Source organism: Rhinopithecus bieti, unplaced genomic scaffold, assembly GCF_001698545.2.
Source record: "Rhinopithecus bieti isolate Rb0 unplaced genomic scaffold, ASM169854v2 scaffold_41913, whole genome shotgun sequence".
Classification (NCBI taxonomy): Eukaryota; Metazoa; Chordata; class Mammalia; order Primates; family Cercopithecidae; genus Rhinopithecus; species Rhinopithecus bieti.
The window spans coordinates 8,550,262-8,572,647 of NW_016818964.1; positions in this window are offsets into that span (position 1 = coordinate 8,550,262).

Consider the following 22,386-nt stretch of genomic DNA (forward strand, 5'->3'; position numbering starts at 1 on the left):
AGACAGAGCGAGACTCTGTCTCAAAAAGAAAAAAAAAAAAAAGAGAGTCAAAACTTTTGTATTCTTTTCTTTACCAAACAATAAACTGACTTCAAACGGGCCTTGATAAAGAGGATTTTAAATATAGGTCTTCTTGCTTCATCCTGCCAAGTATTCTGAGATACTTGGAAAACAGCTCCCACGACCTCTCTCAGTGCTGGTTTTGTTCCTTTTCACTTAGGAAACAGTGATTTGTTTCCTGTGTTTTGAAAGCAAGAGAACATGCTGCTTTGGTTGCAACAACTCACAATGTAGTCAGCGCCTAAAATATCCCTTCTCTTAGAGGGGGCAGTATCAGGGAAGAACAGTAGCCACCCAGAATGAAGGCCCCAGACCTCCACCCCTTCAGAACCACAGCCAGGAGCAAGGATCTGAGCCCCAAAAGGGGCCTGAAACAAGTGGAATTATTGTTGAAAACACCCTTACCCAAACTTCACCACCAAAGGCAAAGCAGAAAGGCTTGGAGCTTTAAACAAAATACACAGCTGCAGATGCAGGGGCCGCAAGTTATATAAAACACCCACGTTTGCATTTCCCAGTTTATTTGTAACTGGTGCACGGTCAGAGGCAGGCAGCAGCAGGACAGGGGCAGTTTTCGGGAATGGTTCAAGCAAATGACTAAAGGCAAAACAAGAAAACAGCTTTGCCGTCAGGAACTGAGAAGAGACCTGTGTTTCCGCTATCGCTGGGAGCCTCCAGAAAATGCTACTAGGACTTAATGGTTTGTTTCAAGTGTGTGCCTGTTTTTTTTTTTTTTTTTGGAGATGAGGTTTTGCTCTTGTCGCCCAGGCTGGAGTGCAATGGCGCAATCTCGGCTCACTGCAACCTCCACCTCCTGGGTTCAAGCAATTCTCCTGCCTCAGCTCCCTGAGTAGCTGGGACTACAGGCATGCGCCACCATGCCCAGCTAATTTTTGTATTTTTAATAGAGACGGGGTTTCACCATATTGGCCAGGCTGGTCTCGAACTCCTGACCTTAGGTGATCTGCGCACTTTGGCCTCCCAAAGTGCTGGGATTACAGGCGTGAGCCACTGTGCCTGGCCAGTGCCTGCCTTTTTTTTTTTTTTTTTTTTTTGAGATGGAGTCTAGCTCTGTCGCCTAGGCTGGAGTGCAGCGGCACAATCTGGGCTCACTGCAACCTCCGCCTCCCAGGTTCAAGCAATTCTCCTGCCTCAGCCTCCTGAGTAGCTGGGATTACAGGCGATCATGCCCAGCTAATTTTTGTATTTTTAGTAGAGACGGGATTTCACCATGTTGGTCAGGCTGGTCTCAAACTCCTGACCTCATGATCTGCTCACCTTGGCCTCCCAAAGTGCTGGGATTACAGGCGTGAGCCACTTTTGCCTGGCCAGTGCTTGCCTTTTGAATCATCTGGTGGGGTGGAAGGCAGAGGCTCCTGGAATGATTTGTCACAGATATCCAGGGGGCCACACAAAGAGTCTTATAAAAATGATCTTGCTGCGGGTGGGGCTTGCAGGCTGACACCTGCACCTCCTCCACACCCAGGGTGCCCTTTGCTGATTTTATTTGCACCTGCATTTAGCAGCCGGGATCTCTCTCCTGGGACCAGAAGGCTGTGCCTGGGGAGTATTTTAGGGCTGTGAGGAGGGTAGGGGATATTGAATCTCTGCATAAGGTGGGAATAATAGGAACTAATGTATCATGCTTCACTTTTTGCTGTACTGCAAAGGGAAGCAGAAACTTTAAAGCTTAAGGATCCTTAAGGATTTCCACTTCTGATCCCAAAGACAGTGCTACTTCACCCCAGCAGTGTCTCGTGGGTGGCTTAGCAGGCAGATGAACTTACCTTGCTTGGTGTTTCTTTTTAACTTTTCTATTTTTGAGACAGAGTCTCACTCTTGTCACCCAGGCTGGAGTGCAGTGGCGCAATTTCAGCTCACTGAAAACTCTGCCTCCTAGGTTCAAGCGATTCTCATGCCTCAGCCTTTTGAATAGCTGGGACTGTAGGTTTGTGCTTTCACACCTGGCTAATGTTTTTATATTTTTAGTAGAGCCAGGGTTTCACCATGTTGGCCAAGCTGGTCTAGAACTCCTGAACTCAAGTGATTCACCTGCCTCGGCCTCCCAAAGTGCTGAGATTACAGGCATGAGTCACTGCACCCAGCCTTAACTCATTCTTTATCGAGTCTGCTGATGCATTTTTGGGTGCATTCAGCCTGTGTCCCAGAAAAGTGCCCAAGAAGGGAAGGCTGGCTGGGAAGGCAGAGGTGAGAATCTGAGGTTCTGTGGGCCAAGGTAGCACTGACTTCTCATGGATGGGGAAGGTAACCTTCCTTGCTGGAGCGAAGGAGCTTTAAAATATTACTGGCAATACCAATACTCTGTTCTCAAAACATAATTCATTTGTTTCACATTTTGTAAAATCCATAGTAAAAGTATTATTTCTCTTTTCTTTTCTTTCTTTTCTTTTCTTTCTTTTTTTTTTTTTTGAGATGGAGTCTCGCTCTGTCGCCCAGGCTGGAGTTCAGTGGCACGATCTCAGCTCACTGCAAGCTCCGCCTCTCAGGTTTACGCCATTCTCCTGCCTCAGCCTCCCGAGTAGCTGGGACTACAGGTGCCCGCCACCATGCCTGGGTAATTTTTTGTATTTTTAGTAGAGATGGGTTTCACCGTGTTAGCCAGGATGGTCTCGATCTCCTGATCTCGTGATCTGCCCACCTCGGCCTCCCAAAGTGCTGGGATTACAGGCGTGAGCCACTGTGCCCAGTCTCTTTTCTTTTTCTTTCTTTCTTTTCTTTTGAGAAAGGTCTTGCTCTAATGCCTGGGCTGGAGTGAAGTGGCACGATCTTGGCTCAGTGCAGCCTCGACCTCTTGGGCGCAAGTGATCCTCCCACCTCAGCCTCCCAAGCAGCTGGGACTACAGGCACATGTCACTATGTCTGGTTATTTTTTACATTTTTTGTAGAGAAAGAGTCTTGCTTTGCTGCCTCGGCTGGTCTCAAACTCCTGGCCTTAAGCGATCCTTCCACCTCAGCCTCCCAAAGTCCCGATAGTACAGGCATGACACATGATGCCTAAGTACGTTTTAATTCATCTTTTTAATTGTTAACTGCTGAGAACACTATGAGCTTCTCAGGGCTGTCCTGAGAGGTAGATTAATGCACATTACAAAGATGTCGTCAACAGAGACTATAACTGAGATTTCATTCTTCTCATTTCAAAAGCAGTATGTGTATTCCTGGGAAAACTTCTGAAAATACAGATAAAAGGATTAAGGGAAATTCTACCACTTAGACATCATCATTCTTAACTTTTTATTATATACCTGTGATTGGCAACATAATAGGCCCCCTGTATTAGTCCGTTCTCACACTGCTATGAAGAAATACCTGAGACTGGGTAATTTATAAGTAAAGAGGTTTAATGGACTCTCAGTCCTGCATGGCTGGGAAAGCCTCAGGAAACTTACAACCATGGAGGAACGCAAAGGGGAAGAAAGGCACCTACTTCACAGGGCAGTAGGAAGGAGAAGTGCTGAGCAAAGCGGGGAAAAGCCCCTTATAAAACCATCAGATTTCCTGATAACTCATTCACTAACACGAGAACAGCATGGCGGTAACTGCTCCCATGACTCAGCTACCTCCCACCAGGTTCCTCCCAGGATACTTGGGGATTATGGAAACTACGATTCAAGATGAGATTTGGGTGGGGACACAGACAAACCATATAATTCTGCCCTTGGCCCCTCCCAAATCTCATATCCTCACATTTCAAAACACAATCATGCCTTTCTAACTGTCTCCCAAGTCTTAGGTTATTCCAGCATTAACCCAAAAGTCCAAGTCAAAGTCTCATCTGAGGCAAGGCAAGTCCCTTCCACCTACGAGCCTGTAAAACTGAAAGCAACTTAGTTACTTCCTACATACAATGGGGGTTCAGGCATTGGGTAAATATACCCATTCTAAATGGGAGAAATTGGCTAAAACAAAGGGGCTACAGGCCCCACGCAAGTCCAAAATCTAATAGGGCAGTCATTAAACCTTAAAGTTCCAAATGATCCCCTTTGACTCTGCGTCTCACATCCAGGTCTTGGGCAGCTCCACTCTGTGGCTTTTTTGGGTACAGCTCCCCTCCCGGCTGCCAGCTGCTGGCTGCTTTCACTGGCTGGACTTGAGTGTCTGTGGCTTTTGCCCCACTGCACTCCAGCCTGGGAGACAGAGGGAGACTCTCTCCCAAAAAAAAAAAAAAGAAAGAAAGAAAAAGACTTCAAAAGAACTTTGGTCTCCACAATCTTTGATCTTAATCTCAATATTCCCTTTCTATCAATCCCATGTCTTTAGACAAACTCAGCCAATGGTCAACCAAAAAATCTTGAAATTCACCTATAGCCTGGAATCCCACCCCCCGCTTTGAGTTGTCCCACCTTTCTGGACCAAGCAAATGTTATTTCTTTTCTTTTTTTGAGATGGAGTCTTGCTCTGTCTCCCAAGCTGGAGTACAGTGGCATGATCTCTGCTCGTTGCAACCTCTGCCTCCCGGGTTCATGTGATTCTTCCACCTCAGCCTCCCAAGTAGCTGGGATTACAGATGTCTGCCACCACACCTGGCTAATTTTTGTGTTTTTAGTAGAGATGAGGTTTCACCATGTTGGCAAGACTGGTCTCAAACTCTTGACCTCAAGTGATCCTCTTGCCTCGGCCTCCCAAAGTGCTGGGATTACAGGAGTGAGCTACTGTGCCCAGTCCCAATGTATTTCTTAAATGTATTTGATTGATGTCTCATACTTCTCTAAAATGTATAAACCAGGCCAGGCGCGGTGGCTCACACCTGTAATCCTAGCACTTTGGGAGGCCAAGGCAGGTAGATCACAAGGTGAGGAGGTCGAGACCATCCTGGTTAACATGGTGAAGCCCCATCTCTACTAAAAATACAAAAAATTAGCTGGGCGTGGTGGCGGGCACCTGTAGTCCCAGCTACTCGGGAGGCTGAGGCAGGAGAATGGCGTGAACCCAGGAGGCAGAGCCTGCAGTGAGCCGAGATCGCACCACTGCATTCTAGCCTGGGCAACAGTGCGAGACTCCGTGTCAAAAAAAAAAAAGTATAAACCAAGCTGTGCCCTGACTACCTTGGGCAAATGTTCTCAAGGCCTCCTGAGGGCTGTGTCTCAGGCCATGGTCACTCATATTTGGCTCAGAATAAATCTCTTCAAATATTTCACAGAGTTCGACTCTTTTCATCAACAATCATCACCCAGGGCAAGTAGTTATTCCCAGAGCCACTTCTATAACCAATGGCTGCAAGATCCAGGCTCTCTAAAGGGAGGCTGAGGACAATGACCCTCGGAAACAATCATTTTTCTTGTTGTCCAACAATGCAAGCCACTTCCTCTCTCTGCAACCAAGAACGCATTTCCTTTCTGGAGCTCAGTCAACCGGCGTAATTACTCTAGCAGAGAAGTCACCTTTCAGAGCTTGGTGTTCTGAGACAGGAACACGTCTTATGTATTCCTTGGAAGACGAAGAATGTTCCTCAATGAAAACCGGGTAAACAACTCCATGCCTCTATTCTGGGTAACATGACAAAAGTTAAGAGGAAGCAGTTGGCCTGAAGTCAGTTCCAACTATTGTGTTGTTTGCACAGAAAGCACAGAATTAAAAAGCATAGGGGAGTCCAGTGGGTGCCAAGAAAATGGTTGCGAGCCCACAAATTATGAATTATGATGCCATTTTCAAAAAAAGAGGCATATTAGGATATCAGCATTTTATACATTTAGTTAATGTAACAGCTAACAGTCTGCTAAACTGTGATGAGGCTGGGGACTCTAGTGGCTGGAAATGAGTAGATGCTAAGTACTGGTGGACTGTTTTGTTCCTTTTAGAACATATGGAACAGCATATCTTTCCAAGGCTGAGCATTAAACAATTAAAGCTACAGAAAGCAAAGAGAAAATATACCTTTGAACAGTTAGTTTCAGTTCATTCTCTTTCAGAGTGTTAAACAAAAATTATAGGAGGCCCTTGTTTTGGACTAAACTCCTGCACTAGGCCCCAAAAGACCAGACTAAAATCAAAATGGAGTCACCCATGTTCAGCAAACCAACACTGAGTCGTTGTCTGACTTCCCAAGAAATCAGGCGAGAGAAATAGCAGCCTAATTTCCCAGGCAGGCCAGTTTTAGTCTCCAGTCAGCACACTAATGAAGTTCCCCATCTCTACTAAAAACACAAAAATTGGCCGGGCGTGGTGGCTCACGCCTGTGATCCCAGCACTTTGGGAGGCCGAAGCGGGCAGATCATGAGGTCAGGAGATCAAGACCAGCCAGACCAACATGGTGAAACCCCGTCTCTACTAAAAAATACAACAAAAATTAGCCGGGTATGGTGTCAGGTGCCTGTAGTCCCAGCTACTCGGGAGGCTGAGGCAGGAGAATGGTGTGAACCCGGGAGGCAGGGCTTGTAGTGAGCCGAGATTGCGCCACTGCACTCCAGCCTGGGTGACAGAGCAAGAGTCTGTCTCAAAAACAAAACAAAACAAAAAAAAATATGACATATACATTTTTTTTTTGAGACAGAGATGAACATATATATACATGTCATCTGTTTCTTTTTCTTGAGACAGAGTCTGGCTCTGTTGGCCACACTGAGGTGCAGTAGCATGATCCTGGCTCACTGCAACTTCCGCCTCCCAGGTTCAAGTGATCCTCCTGCCTCAGCCTCCCGAGTGGCTGAGACTACAGGCATGCACCACCACGACTGGCTAATATTTTTGTATTTTTACGGGGTTTTGCCATGTTACCCAAGCTGGTCTTAAACTCCTGACCTCAAGCCATCTGCCCGCGTCTGCTCCCAAAGTGCTGGGATTACAGGCGTGAGCCACCACACCCAGCCTATACATTCATCTTTTATGCTGGGGTCCCATCCCTCTGGCCCTCTGTTTTGGTTACCTGTGGGAAGGACCCACACTAAACATGGGGCTTCCACCTCCCAACTGTCCAGAGGAGACACGTTGGACCCAGGTCTGCAGCAAGGGCTTCCTGCCCGATGGACTTGGGTTATGATGACCATGTTTAACGCAGAAACTCGGGACTCTGGATGGGGACAGTGGAGGAGCTCACAGAGTGCTGAGCTGAGTCATCACCATGGGCTTTATTGAGCACATTTATATGGCACCAGTGCACACTTACCCCAACAGTTGGAGGAAAGCCGTTCAAATGGGGAGAATCTAAGTCCGTGTGTGTGTGTGTGTGTGTGTGTGTGTGTGTGTGCACGTGCGAGCACGCATGCATGGGGGCGGGGGCGTGGAACAGGGGGCTGAAAACTGACACAAACATTAATACCAGCTGGGAGCAGTGGCACACACCTGTAATTCTAACACTTTGGGAGGCGGGGGCGGGAGGATTGCTGGAGCCTAGGAGTTTGAGACCAGCCTGGGCAACATAGTAAGACCCTGTCTCTGTTTTTAAATAAATAAAAAGTCAGTACCAAATTGTGTTGAGACTGTGGGCTAAAACCAACCTGCATGGCTCCTTTCTCAAAGGGACTTTCAGGCCTCTGTGATAGTGTCAGCAAGCTCTAAGTAAAGCTTGAAAACCAACTCAGCCGTCAGCACGTGGGAAACCTTTAGAATGCCACTGTGCAGCAGGCTTCATTGTTGTTAGCAAGAAAGTCAAGGAGGGCACCTTTACGTCACTGGGAATCCCCCAAGCCCCTCGGTGTGTGAGGAGGTTGCGGTTTATTCTGCTACCCTCCGTTGTGGGTGGGGATCTTCTGACCTGGTCTACGGACTCCTCTGTGTCTTGCCTGTTTTTTTTTTTTTTTTTTTTTTGAGACGGAGTCTCGCTGTGTCGCCCACGGTGGAGTGCAGTGGCCGGACCTCAGCTGACTGCAAGCTCCACCTCCTGGGTTTATGCCATTCTCCTGCCTCAGCCTCCTGAGTAGCTGGGACCACAGGCGCCCGCCACCTCGCCCGGCTAGTTTTTTGCATTTTTTAGTAGAGATGGGGTTTCACCATGTTAGCCAGGATGGTCTCGATCTCCTGACCTTGTGATCCGCCCGTCTCGGCCTCCCAAAGTGCTGGGATTACAGGCTTGAGCCACCGCGCCCGGCCATATGTCTTGCCTGTTTTCTTGGACTTTCTCAATCTCTCTTTCCCTCTCTCCTTTTCATCTATGTCTTCATTAACTGGCATAACACAGAATAGAAATATATAATAGATTTTTGTGTACCGAAAATACTTTTAAATATTTTTACATTTTTCATTAGTTTGAAACTACATGAATGAGACTTTCTTTTCGTTTCTACTCAACGCTCACTGGCTGTGTGACCTTGGCAGGTGGTCATCCCTGGGCCTCCATCCCTGTCTTTCCAGTGGAGATAAGGATGCCTGCCTCAGAAACCGTTCTGAGGATTAACTACCAGGAGCCTGGAGCCTGGCGTGGGCTAAGTGCTCCTGAGTGGAAGTGAGTTTTTGTTTGTGGCTCTTTGTTCTTTCCCCTGTGGGTCCACAGTGGTTGGCTGAATAAATTAGTTCTCCCCTGCCCCAGACTCTGAAGTCATTAGAGCTCTTCATTGATCAGCTGCTTCTCTCCAGTACTTAAGTGATCCCTGATGGTATATTACACCTCATGGGGGATGTGTGAACTCTTTTAGGTGATGTGCAAATTACTGCTTTTCTGCAAAATGCCACCCTGGTGGCCGGATACAAGTATTCATGGGGAGTCAGCAAGGCGAGTAGAGAATAAAAGCCCAGGGCTGAAGAACACAGCCTGTTTCTCTCCTGCGAACCAAATAATTTCTTTTTCTTTTTTTTTTTTTTTTTGAGAAAGGGTCTCACTCTGTTGCTTAGGCTGGAGTGCAGTGGAGCCATCAGGGCTCACTGCAGCCTCAACTCCCTGGGCTTAAGTGATTTTCCCACTTCAGCCGCCTGAGTAGCTGGGACCACAGGTGCGTGCCACCACACCCAGCTATTTTTTTTTTTGTTTTGAGACGGAGTCTCGCTCTGTTGCCCGGGTAGAGATGGGGTTTCACTATGTTAGCCAGGCTGGTCTCGAACTCCTGACCTCAGGTGATCCACCCGCCTCAGCCTCCTATAATTTTGTTTTGTTTTGTTTTTTGAGACGAAGTCTCACTCTGTCGCCTAGGCTGGAGTGCAGTGACACAATCTCGGCTCACTGCAACCTCTGCCTCCCAGGTTCAAGCGATTCTCCTGCCTCAGCCTCCCGAGTAGCTGGGACTACAGGTGCGTGCCACCTCGCCCGGCTAATTTTTGTATTTTTAGTAGAGACGGGGTTTCACCATATTGGCCAGGCTGGTCTCAAACTCCTGACCTTGTGGTCCGCCCACCTCGGCCTCCCAAAGGGCTGGGATTCCAGGTGTGAGCCACTGTACCTGGCCTCCCATAATTTTGAAATTATTTGTAGAGACAGTCTCACTATGCTGCTCAGTCTGGTCTCCAACTCCTGGGCTCCAGCCATCCGCCCACCTCGGCTTCCCAAAGTGCTGGGATTACAGGCGAGAGCCACCATGCCCCACCAGAACCAAATAATTACAGTGTCCCCTGACCAAGGAGAAGGAAAGTACAGGGTGATTTACTTGATTCATGGCAAAATTAGGTAGAGGAACTGATATCCAGACTGACTTTTCCTTTTTTTTTTTTTCCCCTCTGAACCCTACTTATCTGCTTAAAAAACAGAATCTCTCAAAATAATTCAACTGCCACAAATCCCCGCCCTGGGGTTTTTTAGGGAGTTTTGCCCATCTCACCAGTCAGTCACTCACCAGGATAAGCAATCACCTAGGCAGCTATTGTCACAAGACTGACATAAATCCCAGCTGTTCTCCTCCGGACCCCGTTCATCCTTCCTAAGAGTCCCCCACTCCATGAAGATGGTATACAAGCCCCAAATGCTAACCACTTAACCTTGAGTCACATTTTTCTGTGAACTCTGGTATACCTGAATGTTTAAAAGTCTTTTCTCCTGTGAATCTTTCTTTGGTCAGTTCAATTTGCAGGCCTCCAACCATGAACATGAGGGTAAAGTTTTTCCTCCCTGACACAGGAGTTCACATCTCTGCATCATTTAATTTTGTTGTTGTTGTTGAGACAGAGTCTCGCTCTGTCCCCCAGGCTGGAGTGCAGTGGTGCGATCTTGGCTCACTGCAAGCTCCGCCTCCCGGGTTCACGCCATTCTCCTGCCTCAGCCTCCCGAGTAGTAGCTGGGACTACTGGGACTATAGGCGCCCACCACCATGCCTGGCTGATTTTTCGTATTTTTTTTTTAGTAGAGATGGGGTTTCACCATGTTAGCCAGGATGGTCTCAATCTTCCGACCTCGTGATCCACCTGCCTTGGCCTCTCAAAGTGCTGGGATTACAGCCGTGAGCCACCGTGCCTGGCCACCATCATTTAATCTTCGGGAGGTTAATCTGAATGTTTCTAAAACATGGGGGAATGGGACTATATCATGGAAAGAGGGTGGTAAGCATAATTTATAATATTACAGACTTACTAGGTACCCAGTACTTTGCAAATGGGACCTCCTTGAACTCTTCTTTTTACATGGGGCGGGGTGGTGGTCAGCAAGGAGCATGTCACAGGTTAGAGGCACTTTCTCGTTCACGAACACTGACCACACACTCGAGCACTGTCTGGGGTATAGGGGTAAACCAGAAAGTCACCATGGCCCTGGAGTGGACTTTCTAGTTGGAGGTGTGAAAGGAAAATATCTTGGGCCCCCAAAATCACTAAGGAAAAGTCCAGCTGGAAACTGCTTACGGCCAACTTGCCTCCCCTTCCATTCAAAGTCACCGCTCTGCTCACTGAGATAGATGCATATCTGATCGCCTTCTTTGGAAAGGCTCATCAGAAACTCAAAAGAATGAAATCACGTCTCACCTATCTGTGACCTGGAAGCTCCCTTCCTGAGTCTTCCTTCCTTTGCTTCAAGTTGTCCTGGCTTTCCAGAGACCGATCCAATGGACTTCTTAACATATACTGATTGATGTCTCATGTCTCCCTAAAATGTATAAAACCAAGCTGTGCCCGACCACCTTCGGCGTATGTCCTCAGGACCGCTTGGGGCTGTGCCACAGGCACGTGTCCTCAACCTTGACAAAAAACAAAACAAAACAAAACAAAACAAAACTTTCCTTTTTTTTTTTTTTGCAATGGAGTCTCACTCTGTCACCCAGGCTGGAGTACAGTGGCACAATCTTGGCTCACTGCAACCTCTACCCTCTGGGTTCAAGTGATTTTCCTGCCTCAGCCTCCTGAGTAGCTGGGATTTCAGGTGCCTGCTACTAGGCCCGGCTAATTTTTGTATTTTTAGTAGAGACGGGGGGGTTTCACCATCTTGGCCAGGATGGTCTTGATCTCCGGCCTTGTGTTCCACCCTCCTTGGCCTCCCAAAGTGCTGGGATTATAGGTGTGAACCACCGCACCCAGCCAAAAAAATAAACTTTCTAAATTAACGCAGAACTGTCTTAGATTTTCTGGGTTCACAAAGGGAGACAAAAAAAATAAATAAATAAACACAAGGCCGGGTGCGGTGGCTCACACCTATAATCCCAGCATTTTGGGAGGCCGAGGCAGGTGGATCACCAGGTCAGGAGATCGAGACCATCCTGGCCAACATGGTGAAACCCCGTCTCTACTAAAAATACAAAAATTAGCTGAGCGTAGTGGCAGGCACCTGTAATCCCAGCTACTCAGGAGGCTGACTGAGGCAGGAGAATGGCTTGAACCCGGAAGGCGGAGGTTGCAGTGAGCTGAGATCGCACCACTGCACTCCAGCCTGGGCGACAGAGGAGACTCTTCTAAAAAAAAAAAAAAAGCCAAAGTAAATACAAAAAAGATTCATTCGGATATGGTCTCTGCTCTGATGACCTTGGGACAACGTGAAGATGGGGTTCCTACTTTAGGGTGGGAGGAGAGGGAGGACCTCCCTGGTGGTATTGAGCTGTGAGCTGACTCACAAGAGGGAGTGGGAAGGACAGGGGCAAGGGCATGCCAGATGGCAGGGTGAGGGAGTGCACGGGCTCCAGAGCAGGTCATAAGCAGGTGGCAATGGGATCCCAGCCAGGTGCCACCTGGATCCATGGTCTTCCCACTAGGTGTTGAGACTCTATCCTCTTAACCCCACGGAGCTGGGCCTTCTGGCTGCCCAGTGTCAAATGAAAAACAAATCCAGACGTTGGAAGAGAGGCTATCGGAAAGGATGACTGCAAGGGCTGGGGACAGTAACTACCACCATGGAGAAGCTCTGGCTGGATGGCAATGGGTTAAACCAAAAGAGAGGCAGGGCGTGGTGGCTCATGCCTATAATTCCAGCATGTTAGAAGGCAGAGATTGGGAGATCATGAGGTCAGGAATTTGAGACCAGCCTGCCCAACATGGTGAAACCCCATCTCTACTAAAAATACAAAAATTAGACATGTGTGCTGGCACATGCCTGTAATCGCACCTACTCAGGAGGCTGAGGCAGGAGAATCGCTTGAACCCAGGAGGCAGAGGTTGCAGTGAGCTGAGATTGTGCCACTGCACTCCAGCCTGGGCAACAGAGTGAGACCCTGTCTCAAAAAGCAAAACAAAACAAAGCAAAACAATAAAACCAAAAGAGAGAGACGCAGCTGAGGAAGAACCACAGAAGTGGGTGGAAGGTGGGTAGGGAGAGACAGAGCCTGAGGTGACCCTATTCCTGCTGGAGCCTCTGACAGGTGCCCCGTGCTGGCTCCACTGAGGTGGGGCTTAAGTTCAGAGACCTGCAGGAAGGTGGGGAGTGGGGGGAGGTTAGGAAAGAAGCAAAGTCTCATGAACGAGCATTTTTTCCCCATTGATCAGGGGGAAGAACAGTTCAGCAAATCACTTGCCAGACAAAGAATGGGAATTTGGGGGTCTGGGGCGCCATAGATCAACAAGGGGGACACCCGTGAGCAGGGCCCAAGTAAAATTCAACATGGCCAGTCCCTGCTTTTGTTGAAGACATCACTGAGCAACTCAGAGGAACTGGGACTGAGCAGGGTCTTAGAAGCAGCCAAAACCCATTTCAGGCCAGGCGGTGGCTCACACCTGCAACCCCAGCACTTTGGGAGGCCGAGGCGGGGGGATCACAAGGTCAGGAGTTCAAGACAAGCCTGGCCAACATGGTGAAACCTTGTCTCTACTAAAAGTACACAAAATCAGTTTGGCATGAGGGCGCATGCCTGTAATCCCAGCTACTCGGGAGGCTGAGGTGGGAGAATTGCTTGAACCAGGGAGGCAGAGGTTGCAGTGAGCTGAGATCGTGCCACTGCACTCCAGACTGGACTACAGAGCAAGACTCCCTCTCAAAAAAAGAAAGAAAGAAAGAAAAATCATTTCAGGCCAAGCAGTGCTCATGCCTGTATTCTCAGTACTTTAGGAGGCTGAGGTGGAGAATCACTTGAAGCCAGGAGTTTGAATTCAGTCTGGGCAACATAGTGAGACCTCGCTTCTACTAAAAAATAATAATAAAACAATTAGCCAGGCATGGTGGCATGCACCTGTATAGTCCCAGCTACTTGGGAGGCTGAGTAGGGAGGAACCCTTGAGCCCAGGAGTTCGAGGTCACAGTAAGCCATGATCACGCCACTGCACTCCAGTCTGAGCCACGAAGTAACACCACTCTTTCAAGTAAACAAAAAAGGCCGGACACAGTGGCTCACGCTTGTAATCCCAGCACTTTGGGAGGCCAAGGTGGGAGGATCACCTGAGGTCAGGAGTTCGAGACCAGCCTGGCCAACATGGTGAAACCCCGTGTCCACTAAAACTACAAAAATTAGCTGGGCGTGGTGGCATGTGCCTGTAATCCCAGCTACTCACGAGGCTGAGGTAGGACAATCGCTTGAATTTGGGAGGGGGAGGTTGCAGTGAGCCAAGATCACGCCACTGCACTCCAGGCTAGGCAAGACAGCGAGACTCCCTCTCAAAAAAAAAAAAAGAAAGAAAAAAAAGAAAAAGGGAAGAGACCCTTCACCTCCACCTCCTTCTCTTTCAGAATTTCTTTCTGTGTCCTTTTCAAAAGTGTATACATCTTTTATGTGGTTATATGAGTCTCCTGCCAGTTTCCCAACTCAAGGCGTGTTTCCCCAAGGACTTGAGCCGCCCACCTGAACTGCAATCATCAAGGAAGGTAACTGTTTTCCGGAGGGGTGATCCCAACTTCAGCTGTCACCTGATTCTAAACAGCAAAACCCACCTACACAGTGCACGGGCTGTATCCACTTAGCTGTATCAAAGGAGGAGATTTGTCTTTGTAATTCTTTTAGCAGGCTGCCTGTGACGCTCATCACGTTTTGGTTTAATGCTTATTCAATCGTAAAATTGTTTTTTTTTGCTTTTACTTCTGTGGCAGGGCTTTCTGGGTTGGGGGATTTTGTTTTTAAATTCTGTTTCCCCAACACGTGATGGCAGTTTTATTAAGCAAACAGCAAAGAGGTCTTTGGATGTTAATCATTGCCTCTTGATATACCTATGTAAATAAGAGACCTCAGAGAACCCAGCTTGTATGACATAGAGACCCAGGTGAATAAACTACAAGAAATGGTGACCGCAATGGGACTGCTGGGAACGTTTTCCCTAATACAGGACACTGGCTTAAAGGAATTACATCAATGTGTAAATAAGCACCACCAATAGTCGGGATGATGTGTTCTACAAAGTAAGTCCACACCTAAGTCCCACCATCCCTGAGAAAGGACAAAGTGGTCCTCAGACCAGCAGTATCAGCATGGCCTGGGAGCTTGTGAGAACTGCCGAATCTCAAGCCCAGGCCAGACCCACAGAACCACCAGAAGCTGCATTTTGACGGGATCCCCAGGGAAGTCCTTTGCAAATAGTTTGGGAAGCATTGAGCTAGACAACAAATTCACTTATGTTCTTAGACCAAAAATGCAACAAGGCGGGCCTTCTGAACCAAGACAGGGATTCAACTACGACAGTTATTATGTCTGGTCAAAAAAGAGGGGCCAAGAACAGTGGCTCATGCCCGTAATCCCAGCACTTTGGGAGGCTGAGGTGGGCGGATCACCTGAGGGCAGGAGTTCGAGAACAGCCTGGCCAACATGGTGAAACGCTATCTATACTAAAAATATAAAAATTAGCTGGGCGTGGTGTACGTCTGTAATCCCAGCTACTCAGGAGGGACAGGATAATTGCTTGAACCTGGGAGAACGGGGCTGCTGTGAGCCAAGATTGTGCCATTGCACTCCAGCCTGGACAACAGAGCAACAGAGTGAGACTCTGCCTCAAAAAAAAAAAAAAAAAAAAAAAAAGAGGGACTATATGCTTAGCACTAAACCAGGCTTGGGGCAGAGCCCTTTCTACGTGGTATGATTAATAAATTCATAACTTCCTTCTGGGTAGAGACTGGCAAGATTGGGAAGGAGTTTTCTGGGAAACCAGTTACTCACCCACCCAGCTGCCTGTCAGAACCATCAGCTGGTGACTCTAGATTTGGCCTAACAACAATAATCCAACTCTTATATTTTCCTGTAAAATATCCCTACCTAAACATGAACTTAGGAATTGGACTACTACAGACTGACCCCCACACACAATATTGTGACAAAATTTTAATGCAACTGTCTGAAAAGTCTTCTCTCACTCATCTAAGAAAAAAAATCGGAATGGATAAATTAACTTGATTGACCTTACGGAAAGTTACGCTGAGAGGCCACCAGGAAATATGGCAAGAATTTAGCAGGAGGTTCAGAGAAAGCCCAGTGAAAGAAAAAGCCAGCCAGGCTGGGCGCGGAGGCTCACGCCTGTAATCCCAGCACTTTGGGTGGTCGAGGTGGGTGGATCACTTACTTGAGGTCAGGAGTCCAAGACCAGCCTGACTAACAAGGTGAAACCCTGCCTCTACTAAAAATACAAAAATTAGCCGGGCGTGGTGGCGGGCGCCTGTAGTCCCAGCTACTCCAGAGGCTGAGGCAGTAGATTTGCTTGAACCCAGGAAGCAGAGGTTTCAATGAGCCGAGATCATGCCACTGCAATCCAGCCTGGGCAACAGAGTGAGACTCTGTCTCAAAAAAAAAAAAAAAAAAAGAAAAAAAGTAAGAAAAAAAGGCCGGTCGCGGTGGCTCACGCCTGTAATCCTAGCACTTTGGGAGCCCGAGGCGGGTGGATCACGAGATCAGGGGATCGAGACCATCCTGGCTAACATGGTGAAACCCTGTCTCTACTAAAAATATAAAAAATTAGCCGGGCGAGATGGCGGCGCCTGTAGTCCCAGCTACTCGGGAGGCTGAGGCAGGAGAATGGCGTGAACCCGGGAGGCGGAACCTGCAGTGAGCTGAGATCGCGCCACTGCACTCCAGCCTAGGCGACACAGGGAGACTCCGTCTCAAAATAAATAAATAAACAAATAAATAAACAAACAAACAAATAAATAAATAAATAAAAGAAAAAGTCAGCCAAGGAAGGGGAAATTAAGAGGGACAACAACAATAGAGTGCTCACGGCAGTGCGAGGCGGAGGGCAGCTTTTGCGCATGCGCACTAACACTGCCTGTACAGAGGCCCAGAGGGCTCCGAGGGTGCGGAAGGGGAAGCAGAGGGAAGGTCAGGCAGAGCTCAGTCCACATCTACCAGGAAGGAAGTCAACAGGCGAGGACCCTGATGAGTCAAAGAGAAGCAGCGTAGCACTCTGGCTCCTCGGAAACAAAACCGGGGAAGCTGAAGGAATGAAAAATGGCTCCCGCTGGGAGTGCCAGAGCAAGGAAGTTTAGCCTAGTGTTAGAAGCCTTTTAGTTCCATGAATTTTTTCAACTGATGCACATATTACTTTGGGGAAATTTTTTTTTTTTTTTTTTTTTTTTTTTGAGAAGGAGTCTCGCTCTGTCACCCAGGCTGGAGTGCAGTGGCCAGATCTCAGCTCACTGCAAGCTCCGCCTCCCGGGTTTACGCCATTCTCCTGCCTCAGCCTCCCGAGTAGCTGGGACTACAGGCGCCCGCCACCTCGCCCGGCTAGTTTTTTGTATTTTTTTAGTAGAGACGGGGTTTCACCGTGTTAGCCAGGATGATCTCGTTCTCCGGCCCCGGGATCCGCCCGCCTCAGCCTCCCAAAGTGCTGGGATTACAGGCTTGAGCCACCGTGCCCGGCCGAAAAAAAATTTTTTTAAACAAAAAGAAATGTTTTTGTTGTAATGTTGGGGCATGCTAAAAAAAGAAAAGAAATGCGTGAAGCCTTTATTTCATTTTGATCTGTTAATATCTCCTTTTGATCTTCCCCGTTAACTTTCAAAGGGGTTAAGTATCTTGGAACAAAAGAACAAAGGCAGTACATCAATGAAGAAGACTCATGCGCCTTAGGATTTTTTTGTTATTGTTTGAGAGTCTCACTCTGTCACCCAGGCTGGAGTGCAGTGGGGTGATCTCGGCTCACCGCAACCTCCACTTCCTGGGTTCAAGTGATTCTCCTGCCTCAGCCTCCAGAGTAGCTGGGATTACAGGCATGCGCCACCATGCCTGGCTAATTTTTGTATTTTTAGTAGAGATGAGGTTTCACCATGTTGGTCAGGCTTGTCTCGAACTCCTGACCTCAAAGTGATCCACCTGCCTTGGCCTCCCAAAGTGCTGGGATTACAGGTGTGGGCTCGACCATGCCTTTGGATTTTAGGGGCTTCAGGATGTGCCTTAGGATTTATGGGGGTCCTCGCCCATAACTCATCCTGATAGAAGATGACAACTGAGCAAAGTTTTCAAACAGGCTCATGTCTGACATTTGACTTTCAGAAATCTACTCAATGGGGCCAGTCAAGCACACAGGGTGAAATGTGGCTTACAGAGCCTAGCGTGGGAGTCGACACTAAAACCCAAGTCTTGGTTTTGTTAAAAGGGATTTGTCATTCAAAGAAAGTGGAAGTCTTATTTTAATTCACTAAAATAATCTAAATGTTTTGCTGCTGGGGCTACAGTTCTAACGTGGCATTGCATAACCACTGTTACATAACCCTCCACAGCTGACAGTCTCTGAACATGTGACCTTCCAATGACTTACATGGAGCTCCTCTCATTGCAATAAAAAGAACTTGGTTTTGGCTGTAGCTGCATAATTGATCTAAAAAAAAAAAAAAATCACAACAAATAATTATTTCAAATACATTCATCACATGTAACCACATCAAACCCAAACAGGCTTCTATGAGAATGTAGTTTTTGTGGTCTTGTTGCTAGCAATTTAAATAGTGATGTAAATGAAACACACATATCTATGTTGAAAAAGCAAGTAAGTCCAGGGAACCACCCTTAAGGAGCTAGTGTAGAGGTAGCGTTCAGGGAGGCTAGGGCACAGGCAAGGAAACAATTCCAACACCAGGGGGTGAGCTCTGTGAATGAGGTGGGCACTAGGAGAGGACAGATCCGGGGCTAAGGTCCTTGCCACAGAGAAAGACAGTCTCCAGCTTCATCACTGCAGTGAAGGGCATGCGATCTTTACGTGAACAAAGTCTATCCCAGAACACTTCCAAATATTGCAAGACATGTGGCTCCACATGAGCCAAAAAGACAGTGTCCCCATGCATAGACTTGGGATCCTCTCAATGGGCCAAGGTGTAGGAACAGGAAATACTTTTTTTTTTTTTGAGATAGTTTCACTCTGTCGCCCAGGCTGAAGTCCAGTGGCATGACGTTGGCTCACTACAACCTCTGCCTCCTGGGTTCACGCAATTATCGTGCCTCAGCCTCCTGAGTAGCTGGGATTACAAGTATACACCACCACGCCTGACTAATTTTTGTATTTTCTTTTTTTTTTTCGAGACGGAGTCTCGCTCTGTCGCCCAGGCTGGAGTACAGTGGCACGATCTTGGCTCACTGCAACCTCCACCTCCCGGGTTCACGCCATTCTTCTGCCTCAGCCTCCCGAGTAGCTGGGACTACAGGCACCTGCCACCACACCCGGCTAATTTTTTCTACTTTTTTTTAGTAGAGACGGGTTTCACCATGTTAGCCAGGTTGGTCTCGATCTCCTGACCTCGTGATCTGCCTGCCTTGGCCTCCCAAAGTGCTGGGATTACAGGTGTGAGCCACTGCACCCAGCCTAATTTTTTTATTTTTAGTAGAGATGGAGTTTTGCCATGTTGGCCAGGCTGGTATCAAACTTCTGACCTCAGATGATCCATCTGCTTTGGTCTCCCAGAGTGCTGGGATTACAGACATGAGCCACTGCACCCGGCTTAGAACAGGAAATACTTCTAACATAAACCACTATTGAGGGGAAATGGTTCCTAAATGACAAGAGTAGCATATGGAAGCTACAGATACTATTCAGAGATAAGGCTGAAGTCCCACATTTTCTTCCATGTGAGACCCCATGAGATCCGGCCTCAGTCCCTCCATCCTCTCATCAACCCTTTCTGCTTGTGTGCCACGGCACTGGCTGCCTCCTCTGCTTAGGGTACTTTTCCTGGCCATGATGTGACTTACTCTCACTGAAGGATTTGCTTAAAGGCCACCCAAACCCATCTAAAATTGCAAACCCCACTCCCTACTCCTCCGACGTGGGTGGGGTTGCTCTTTCTCTCCATAGCACTCATCTGTTATTCTGCATATTCTAATGACCTGTTTCCAGTCTCCACTATCCTGGGATGTTAAGTTCTCTGAGAGGAGGGAGTATGTTTTGCTTCTGGCTGTATTTTAACATATCCAACACTACTTTTCAACTAAAACCATCAGAAAGCTGTTCACCAGGCTAATAAGCCAGAGAACATACAGTACTCTACTGAAGATTACACTTTCAGAATGGTCATTCTCCCCACTCCCCGCCCCTGCCCAGCAAGTCCACTTTCCCACCAGCTAACAATCAGCACTCTTAACTGTGCTGGCTTATGTGCAAACTTTGTTTGGTCTTGACAGGTGCCTGTCAATTTCAAGTATAAGCAATGTTCATGCCAGAGACACTTCTAAACCCTTAATGCACACTGTCTGGGATTTCAAATACTGGTACATGTTACACTGGATTCATTACAAAGAAAATCTTTCCCGATGTTCCCACCAGCTGGCACTGGGAATACATTGGAATGGATAAATGTATTAGAACATGCTCTTATCTCCACATGCGGTGGCTGTGCTTGGTTCATGACATGATAAACGCTTCCCAGGAAAATGCTTATCTTATCACGAACCAAGACACCCGGACTGATTCCACTGGGACACCTGGACAGATTCCTAAGAGCCCAGCCCTGCAGATGAATCTTCTGCGTAAGGTTTTCAGTGACAGAAAGTCTTGGCTAAATTATACAAATCAAAACAAAACAAAAAAACCTCAAAACCCAAACTCTGTACCAAGTTACAAAGAGAACACAGTCTGGTGTAGGATTACATCCTCTAGTGGATGAAGAGAGAAATTAAAAATCTTGACTTGCTGTAACTATTCTTTAGTTCAATTTCTATACCGTTTCTGATACAGGGCTTGTGTCCCACAGTGACTTTTTTTTTTTTGAGATGGAGTCTCGCTCTATCACCTAGGCTGGAGCATAGTGGCACTATCTTGGCTCACTGCAACCTCTGCCTCCCAGGTTCAAGCGATTCTCCTGCCTGAGCCTCCCGAGTAGCTGGGATTATAGGCACACACCATCATGCCCGGCTAATTTTTGTATTTTCAGTAGAGACAGGGTTTCATCATGTTGGCCAGGCCGGTCTCAAATTCTTGACCTCAGGTGACCCGCCTTGCCTTGGCCCAAAGTGCTGGGATTACAGGTGTGAGCCACCGCGCCCGGCCTCACAGTGATTTTTAACCGTAAATACAACTTCTTAAACAAATATTTAATTATTCATTGCCAACACTGAAAGCACCATCTGTAGATACGCATGGTGGCTCATGCCTGTAATCCCAACACTTTGGGAGGCTGAAGTAGGAGGATCACCTGAGCCCAGGAGTTCAAGACCAGTCTGGGTAACACAGTGAGACCTCGTCTCTATTTGAAAAAAAAAAAAAACCTCACTACAAGCAGCTGGAACTGAATGACAACAGGAAGCAACCAGGGCCAGGGAATGTTCCCGACAGTCACATAAAACCTTCCTAGGCCTCCACCCATGGAGTCTAGACCTCCCTCCCATCACCCAAAAAGATGTCCAGCATGCCAGTCACTCGCGTCCATTACCGTGTAGGAGAATTAGTGCAGGATATTTAATTTTTTTTTTTTTTTGGGACAGGGTATTTGTCTGTTTTCTATGCTAGAGTGCAGTGGTGTGACCTTGGCTCACCGAAACCTCCTTCTGGTTTCAGCCTCCCAAGCAGCTGGGATTACAGGTGCCCGCAACGACACCTGGTTGATTTTTGTATTTTTAGTACAGATGGGGTTTCACCATGTTGGTCAGGCTGGTCTCAAACTCCTGACCGCCCGCCTCGGCCTCCTAAAGTGCTGGGATTACAGGTGCGAGCCACTGTGCCCAGCCAATGAAGGCTATTTATTGTCTTGGGGTCTAGTGACAGAGAAAAGGCGAGCAGGTTCATTGTTAAGGAGCCACTTTTAGGCAGTGTTTTTGCAGACACTTCAAGCAGAGACAAGGCGGCACCCTGAAGGTGGAGGATTCCTGGGAAGGTGCAGCCTCAGCTCCTGTCACTCCCTCGCAACACTCACTCATCCTGTCCTGATTTCCCCGTTACTGGCAGACTTCTGCCTTAAGAGGTCGCAGACCAACAATGACCTCCTGGGGACTCAGGCACCCTCCTTGGGGTGATAATGAGGAAAGCTCTCCTAAGTATCAACAGCTCTGTCCATTTTCCACACTATAAATAAGATGTTACTGCTTAGGGGGGCCTAGGATCTAATTCTTCCAATCAAACTCCCAAACCAAGATTGAACTAATTCCTCGAGGAACTGTGCACATGGGCAGCAGCTGCTTGCAGAGACGCATATTCCAAAGACAGACAAGGCAACCCCAGTCCCTGTGGGGAAGCCGGCCTTCTGCATACAGGAAAGACACCACACAGAAGAATGAGTCAGTAACTGGGCATCAAAGTGGTTTATTCCAGAAACGTATCTATCACATCTTAACACAATGTATTACTTTGGGCAATACATGTCCTTCCTCTAAAGACAAGCATGCAGGGGAGAACGTAGGTAACTGTTCATTGCGGGGTATATACAATTGCTCATTGCGGGGTATACACTCTTGTGAGTGGCCCAAATCATGCAAAAAGGAAGTAAAAATACAACATCCGGCCGGGCGCGGTGGCTCATGCCTGTAGTCCCAGCACTTTGGGAGGCCGAGGCAGGCAGATCACGAGGTCAGGAGATCGAGACCATCCTGGCGAACACGGTGAAACCCCGTCTCTACTAAAATACAAAATATTAGCCAGGCGTGGTGGCATGCACCTGTAGTCCTAGCTAGTCGGGAAGCTGAGGCAGGGGAATCGCTTGAACTCGGG